At 42.2% G+C, this 8,411-nt stretch overlaps 1 long non-coding RNA gene across 1 annotated transcript; it reads right to left on the bottom strand.

Moving 5' to 3' along the window:
- Positions 1 to 845: 845 nt before the first annotated feature.
- Positions 846 to 7,935, bottom strand: LOC114010727 (uncharacterized). Its single transcript, XR_003552329.2, has 2 exons — positions 7,233 to 7,935; positions 846 to 3,631 (listed from the first exon to the last, which is right to left on the bottom strand). It is a non-coding gene; the product is annotated as an uncharacterized LOC114010727 (long non-coding RNA).
- Positions 7,936 to 8,411: the final 476 nt, after the last annotated feature.

Raw genomic sequence — 8,411 nt, 5'->3', positions numbered from 1 at the left:
AGTAATTGAGCAGGTCTCCCGGGAAGGCTGCAAGAGGATCCACCATAGCCATGCACACCCCTCAGGTGACCAGCCTTCTGGTACTCACCTTGGGAGGCAGCTAAGGAACATATATTGCTGCTCTGGTTGGTGTTGCTTATTCTCCGGTTGGGTGTGATGGCGTGACCATTGCCACTTTGGACCGCTCCCCCCAAGTCCTTCAGTTTAAAGCCCACCTCACTAAGTTAGCCAGCCTCCTAGCAAAGATCACTTGCCTCTTGTAGACAGACGGATCCCATCCCTCCCTAACAGTCAAAGAATGTCCCATTGTCATAGAAGCCAAAACCCTCATGACTGCATCAGCCACAATGTCGTGGCTTATTTGAGGCAATCCTAAGAACTGGAAGCATGCCCTACCTTTCTGTCGATACTGGGAAGTTATTTTTCACCAAATTTTAGAGGTGGTGCAAGGAACAAAAAAAGTGCTTGCATAATTGCATCCAGAACAAAGGAAAGAGCATTCAGTCTCTCCCTTCAAGTTGTGGCCCTCGCATGTACTCATGCACTATAGCACACCAAGAGACATTTAATCTTTCCATGACAGCACACGACTAGGCATTCAGGGAATGTTCTCTTGGTCCCTACACTGACACCCAGAGTGTACTCAAGCCTGGCCAGTCAGGGGAGGAAGAAGAGACCATGCCATGCTGCTTGCATTCTCTTATCTTTAGTCTGCTCTCCTTAATTTAGACAGACTTGCAAATGTGTGCTCACTGTGGGTCACACCTACCCAATAACACATCGTTGGGATCCAGAGATGTTAGTGAGTTTGTGTGGATAACAGCATTTTCCTTCGAGAAGACAGAAATAGTTGACATTTTAATGGTATAATTAGCCTTCATTCCAAGAATAGTCACAAGAATCAGAAATATGAAGTGGGAGCTTACGAAATTTTATCAGTTTTGTCATCTCTTTGGAGAAAAAACTGCCAACTGGCCTCAATTAATCATTCAAGGGTATAGTAAATGCTAGAAAATACATTTTCAGAACAGTTTTACTCCAGCCTCCTTAGAAATCGAAACAATTTTCTGTTGCTCTCTCTTTCCACAGCAAAGCTGAAGTATGTCACCAGAAGTAAAAATTTTCTGGTTAATTAATGAATCAGTTCATTACACTTGGCTGCCATATCTGAGCATATAAGTACAAAGCAGCAGCATTAGCTTATAAATAGATCCAACCAGGGTATGGTACATGTACATTTGCATAAAGGATCTAAGAAGTTGATGAGTATTACCTGGCTGTGGAATTTGCACAGGTTCATTACAAGCAAAAATTTTCTACAGATACGGTATAGAATTTGGGGGAAGAATCAAATGTGAACTTGCATCCTTTTTACCACAAAGAGCACATTTTGCAACCAAGAGTCAAAATTTAAATCCAAACTTAACTTCGCTCCAGAGCAGTGTCCTTTTGCTGCTGCCGCTTGGTCGCATGCTGTGGGGCTGCCCCGTTATCCATCAGGCAAATTGATCATTGTCCAGCCTAGTGAAGAGCAGCTTGCCAGACAGCCCTGCCATGCAAGCTTTGCTCCAGCACAACGCAAAGCTCTAGAGATGGTGACCTGCACATCCCAGCACCAATGGCTATCGATCTGTGGTCCTCTGCTTCATCAGTGCACTACACGGAGCCTGCATAGGTCAGTCAAGCCCATCAGTTTTTCTAGGTAGCCTAAAACTTAGGTACTTCACCTTCAGTATTGCAATGTACACATTCCCTTAGGTCCATAATCTTAATCACCCTTCTAATACTGTGCTGTTGATGTGGGATTTAGGTTTCTTTATCACTTTTGTTCTTATCTCTGCTGTTCAGAGTGGGTAAATGCTTTTGGATTGATCCAAGTCACTGCTCTTTTTCTTCACAGCCTAACACCTATCTTTATTCTGTCCATCTCTCTCAAGAAAGGATTAGATTGTAGATTTGCCTGGCTTTTGCACAACAGTTAGGTAAACACAGAGAATACAAAAGAGGCATTCCGCTGCAATATCTTACTTCTCCCTTTTTCCCATTGCGACATGCATTTTCTTCAGGACACCATGTTTCTAACTTACAGGTCAACCCTTGATCCAGGCCTATGCTGAAAATAAGGTATGGCATAAGTGAACGCGAGCTTCTCAGGACCCATACATCTGCTCATTCTCCCAGCTGCAGAGGTACACACCCATACAACAAGTGAAGCGTAGGTCCGCACTGCCTGCCATTTGCATCCGTAAGACAAGCAACATAGATCACTTGGAAAAAAATCCCACAAAATGGAAAAGAAATGAAATAATAAACCAGTTTCATTATGGTGGCATCGAATTCACAGCAAAGCAAGGAAGCTTTTGGGAAACTATTTTGATAGTTAGGAAATAGTCTTTGATCCCACTGGGAAGCCTAAAAGATCAGTTGCAAATTACAGTTAAAGATGTAATGAAGATGAGCTAATACACAGCAAGATGTAAGGATATGATGGTAAAGCAGTAGACTGTTTTTAACTGTGCAAAGGGCATTTGTGGGAAGGGCTTATGAGGAGAGATTCAGAAGATTAGAACATGCAATTCAAGACACTGGGAAAAAAGCAATAGGGAGACAACAGTGGTTATATTTAAGTCTTTGTTGTGTTTATGAGCTTTTAAGTGCTTTATAGACAGTACTTTAAAAAAGGGCTTGGAAAGGTGTTTTGACTGCTGGAGTGGAAAAGATCACCTTAATTATTATCTCATCTCCAACTGATGCTTAGATGCTGTTTCAGAGGAAAGGAAGTGCTCAACCTATTCTGAATATAAAACATCTCATCAAATCACCCAAAGTGGGACCATTTCAAGCTATCACAAATGCTTGCAAAGATTTCCCAAGATTAAGAACTTGCTCAGCAAAAGGAAAGGCACCATGGATTTCCCTTCCTCTGGGACACAGGACAGCCCTGCAAAAGGCTTTGGCAGTGTTCCCTAGGACAGGGTTCTTAGAACTTAAATCGGGTATTGAACACAGCCCTTTTGTGAAGGGGCACATGCTTACCACAATATCCTACTTTGGGTAGCAAAATCAGACATACTGAACCAACCCAGCTAGGAAATTAAGAATTTCATTGCTACTGGTAGGTGTACATTATTGTTAATGATGAAAATACCTGATCATCTATCATATCTTAAATAATTCTGGAGTTTGAAAGAAGTCCAAACATAGCTGAGGCAGTTAATTACCTACACAAAGCGAAGGAGCACAGTGTTCCTATGTAGTTTCACATAGTTCTGATGTTCTCAATAACAAAGTTGAATAGGAACTCTTTGTCAGCTTTCTAAAAAAATCCCAAACTCTTCAGCTGAGAGTGAAGAGACCCTGAGAGGAAAAATGAAATACGCAAGAGAGAGGGGAGGAAAAAAAAGAAAAAAAAAAAAGAAAGAAAGAAAAAAAAGAGTACTCTGATGAAATTCAAATATCTCATGTGGTTTCTGACTCTGCTTGAAGACAGTCATGTTTAAATGCACAGTTCATCCAGCACAATTGTCTCATTCTGTTCCGAGCACTTGCGTTTCCCTCCTCCTGGCCATAAGTGCTTCTTCCATTGCAGATCCCCGCATTGCAAGACAGCCATTTGTTCCCTTGTTTCATCCTGAAAAACAAACCAAAAAAGCTCTTGTTTCCTTTAGGGAGCTATTTTGTCATGCAGATTTTGAGGCAAACCAAAAAGTACAGACTTGGTCTAATTTAATTTGGAGAAGTAGCGATAACTGTTCCTGCAAATATGTAGGGGAGAAACGGACTGCACCTTTTTGATACACAAGAATGTAAGGAAAGGTGGACTCAGACTAAAATGGCCTTGGCCAGCTCCAGATGTGAACATGTCATGATTTCAAACAGTTTTGTAAGAGGGGTTCTTGGGTAAGCTCTCTAGAAACACAAGGGCAAGACATAAACATCCAGGAAAGAGGTAAACTTTTTAAAATTCGCAAATTCTCTAGACAAAAAATGTGTCAGTCAAAGCAGGCAAAGATTTCATCCAACAAACAGGAAACTCAGATGACACATTCCAGTTTTGTCTACGACACAGACGTTCTCCATACCTCCCTAAGTAACTGAGAAATCAAACCAGCAGATAAAGATTTGGCATGTCAGAGTGGAAGTTATCAGTGTAAAAGTGTTAAATTCTACAACATCGCAGCCGCGGTCAACAGAATTAGAGTTCTTAATAAGAGGAAACAGAACATAAATTGTAGCTGGCTTTTAGCCTTTCCACAGATCCAAAAGCACAGATCCCTTACATTCATTGCAATAGCAATAGTATAAGTTTTTCTTTCAGAAAGACGAGGGGTTTTTTTTGCACTGTTACTACATAACAGAGTTGATATTTGCCCAGGTCTTAACCTTCAAGGCAAGTTATCTTCAGAGATATAAGCTATTAGTCCAGGAAAGACAGCGATTTAGAATTAAAAATCACATTTTTTCTCTGTCGTTCCATTTCCCCCCAATACAGTATTGGTCTGCAAAAGTGTACTTCCCAAAGGGTCAGATTAATATTAGTCCAACACCTTAACTGGCCAATGTTAGCTAATTTCAATGCATGCATATCACCAGACCAGCTGGGAAACCAGTTCAATAACACGCTTCTATCCAACTTCGACTGATTAAAGCACAGTTTGACCTTAAAGACATATATTCCTTCCCATTTCTGGAAATCTTGTGGGTCTGTAGGAAAGAGAGTAAACATCGCAGCGTTATTAAATTTCTCCCTCGAGGTACAACTGTGAAGAACGGGTACTTAGCAACCAGAAACAGAGGAGCACAAGATGTTCTCTCCTAATGGTGCACTTCGTAAGGAAATACAAAAGCTAGCATCAACCTGTAACATCTAGGCCACCACAACTGCTCCACGAACAGCTCCAGACTTGTAATTGACAGGAAATGACCAGATTTAAAAGCTTAATGTGTCTGACATATAACTCAGCCCCACAAACTCCTTGACGTTTGTCTCCTTACCATCACCATCTTTTCTAATTGGATTTAAATGAGTAATCTCAGTTTTAAAAGGTTGGTTCAATATTTATGTTGGTTATTAAGGCTGAGGAGTCAAGCGATGAGAACACTAATTTCTGCAAGCAGATTGCCTGACATTTGAACAAGACTGAAAATTCTATCAGCATGGCACATTTTTCTTAGCAAAAAGTTCATGTAATTTCTCCGGCATTAATCAGCAGAAGTCACTCTTGGATGATGAGGAAATGACAACAACCTGGATCCTCTGTGCCATGTCATCCAGTCTCACTGGCGTGTTCATTGAAATGGGAGTTACAGATTACACAGCTGAAGACAAATCCAGCACGTCCTCCTGTACAGACCTCAAACCTGATTGGGGAAACTGTATGGGAATCTGCTTAATGGAGGGATGAATTCAGGGATGCAGCTAAATGACCAGTCACGAGAAGGCACCACATAGGCACAGGAGAAAGAATAAATGAGTTGGGGGCCAGGGTACCCTGTTGCAACAAGCTGTATCCATGTTCTCACCATGGCAACATGGCCTATGGAAAAGGAAGGGCTATTCTGGTCCCGGGACACAGTGACACCACACATCTAGTGAGTGTAACCGCTTGTCAGAGGCAGTGTGATGTAAGACCAACCCAAGTTCCTGCCTGTTGCCAGAACAGGGCACACAGTGCGGCCTAGGTACCAGGACGTGTGAGGACCAGCTGAACTCCAGTGCTCTTTAGCTGCAGCTTTTTCAAGATGCCAGTGGGTGAACTCTGCCTTCCCCCACGCCACTCACACCACCCCCACCCCCCCCCATTTCAGAGCCTTCAGCCACATCCAACTAAAACACACCGAGAAACTTCTTGGCTTGGCAGGAGATGAGGAAATACACCCCCTAAGTGTGTATCATTCAAATGGTTATTTAATGAGTCGACTGACTTGTGTCAAGGCTGCAGCCAGAGGAAATAAAGGCTTTTAAGGCATCTTCCTGATCGTTCAATAAACAGACATATAGCACCATGACCGTTCCTTCTTTACAGGATGGTTGAGTAACATCATCATGCTGGGAATCACATGTAAGCCAGCCAACTTTTCAGCTGCACTGCAAACCAGGAGCAAACAGGGAATGCCAGGGAAGGAAATAGATCAGACACAAAGATGAGAATAATCTCAGGGTGAAGCCGACTAGTCTTTTAGAGATGTAAGTTGAAAAAAGAAAGCCTTTGAAATTGCTCCAGAGTTTCATGCATACATGAAAAGTTGAAGACTAGCGCACTTTTTTGCTTCAGGAACATTTTTCCTTTCCAACATCCCTCAAGAAATGTATATGGTGATGAAAAAACGTTTAGCTAACCTGTACCACCAGCACATAAAAAAAGAAGGTAAAAAATCCCCACAAAAAGAACGCAACAAACACCCCTCTTGGTTTAAAATTGCTGATTAATTACCAGAAATTATTCCCTCCAGTATACCAGCTGCACAGACCCTCTCTGCTATTCAAAAAGTTTTATGACTGTGGTTTTTAATTTCTTAAGGTGTGATTAAATTTTCAGTTATAATTTACAGAAAATATGTCAGCCTAGAGGTCCTTTCAGCGATGAAACACAGGTTACACGCTGCACCGCTGCTGTGTCCTGCTTCCTATGTCACACAGATCTGAGGACAGTCTATCCTCTCTGCACGGGCAGCTCAGGAAGGCCTGCTAGCCTGGGGAAAAAAAATAGATCTCTGTTGTCCACCAAGCAGTGGCTGGTTTCATCGGTGATAAGAGCTGCCTTCTCATGTGCTCTCCAGATAGTTGTTTTGCAATGTGTTACTAAAGACAAATAAAGACTGGGGCACCTGAGTTTTGCCCTTCCTCTGGAGCTCCATATGAGTTTAAAAGAAATGGAAGTAGCATTGCATACGTCCCCCTCTATATATATATAGCCAAATTCTAGGGAAAGAAAGGGTACACGTATATGCTGAGTCAATGACTAATATATGCCCTGTTTGAAATTTCAGTATTTTCCAGGAGTTCATAATATTTTTTTTCTAAGAGCAGAATTTGGTTAAATTTTAACTGAAATAGAATAAACAGGATAATCACAAATGAAGCCTGAGTACGGTTGGCTCAACTTGTCCATTAGATCTACTAACAACTTCAGAAACCTTCAGGAAAAATCCCCAAACTTAAGAAAGTGCACAAGAAGTTGATCTGAGTTAAGAAACAGTCAGCTGTTTCCTAATGATTGAATTCAAAATACCTGTGTCGGTCCATGGCCACACATCCCTGTGGCATCCGTGGGATTTCTCAGCTCCCTCTCGCGGCCACGTTAACAAACACGGGCTGGTTTTTTCCAGCACTTGCTGTAGATTAATGAGTGACACAAAAGGGCAGTTTGTCGTTTTCCGAAGCAGGAACTGATTTTAATCTCCTCGGTAGCTAAATGAGTCACCTGAGCTCCTGCTGAATCACTTGTCACAACCAGCGGTAGATGTTTCTTTGCTGTCTCAGGGCACAGGAGAGGAGAGCAGGATGCATAGGCGGTGCCTTAAGGAGGCAGGGCAGGGGAGGTGTGCCACTTGGTGGGCTCCTACACCTCCAGATGGGTACGGCAAGTGCTGCTAACAGCTGGGCTGCTTCTCAGGGCAGCCTAAAGCAGGATGTTCTCCAAAAAAAAGTGAGCTGCCTTTGCCACACATGTTTTCAAGGCTGCTCCAGCAAAGACGTGCAGCACACCATCAGCCAAGGGTGGAGGTGACAGGACAACTGCTGTGCTGCTGACCCCAGCACACAGACATGCTTGGGGTGGCTGGTGAGGAGACACCAGCCTGATTTCTACAGCCAATTAACGAGTAGAAAAATAAATATCCACTACCACACTCTTCTGTAGAATGGGTTACAGTAAGGTAATGGGCAGAGAGCAGCAGAGAGAGTTGCAAGCCAAATCGAACAGATTTCTGAAGCCAGAAGTTTCAGAGCTTGGAGGCTGGGTTGAAAAACTACTGTTTTAAAAATAAAAGGTCATATTGTGCAACTTGTCATATGAGTTCTGGCAATGGCTGCTTTTTAAACTGACAGAACACTAATTACAAACTTATGGTATCAATTTGCAGAGAGTCATTAAAGGCATGACTGAGATTTCCTATCTATTTTTAACACAAGTAAAATGGAAAGACAAAAAAAAAAAAAAAAAAGTTGTTTCTTTCATCCTAGATTCAATTTTCCCTCAAACTAAACGCATTGTCTCAGAAGACTGATTGTCCTTCATACCACTAAAAACTGGACTGCAGGTTTAGCACTTAACTCTTGACAGATCTGGGTGGTGCACATGGCAATAAATGAGTTATAGCCATGCAAATCGTGCAAAATTGTTCATTTTGGAACCTTATTACTGAAATGTATTGCAGGCACTGTGCCATAAGCATACAGTCCTGCAGGT

The sequence above is a fragment of the Falco peregrinus genome, chromosome 12 (assembly GCF_023634155.1).
Source record: "Falco peregrinus isolate bFalPer1 chromosome 12, bFalPer1.pri, whole genome shotgun sequence".
In the NCBI taxonomy this organism is placed as follows: Eukaryota; Metazoa; Chordata; class Aves; order Falconiformes; family Falconidae; genus Falco; species Falco peregrinus.
Note: the sequence above shows the minus strand (reverse complement) of the source record. Positions and strands in the feature narration are given on the sequence as shown.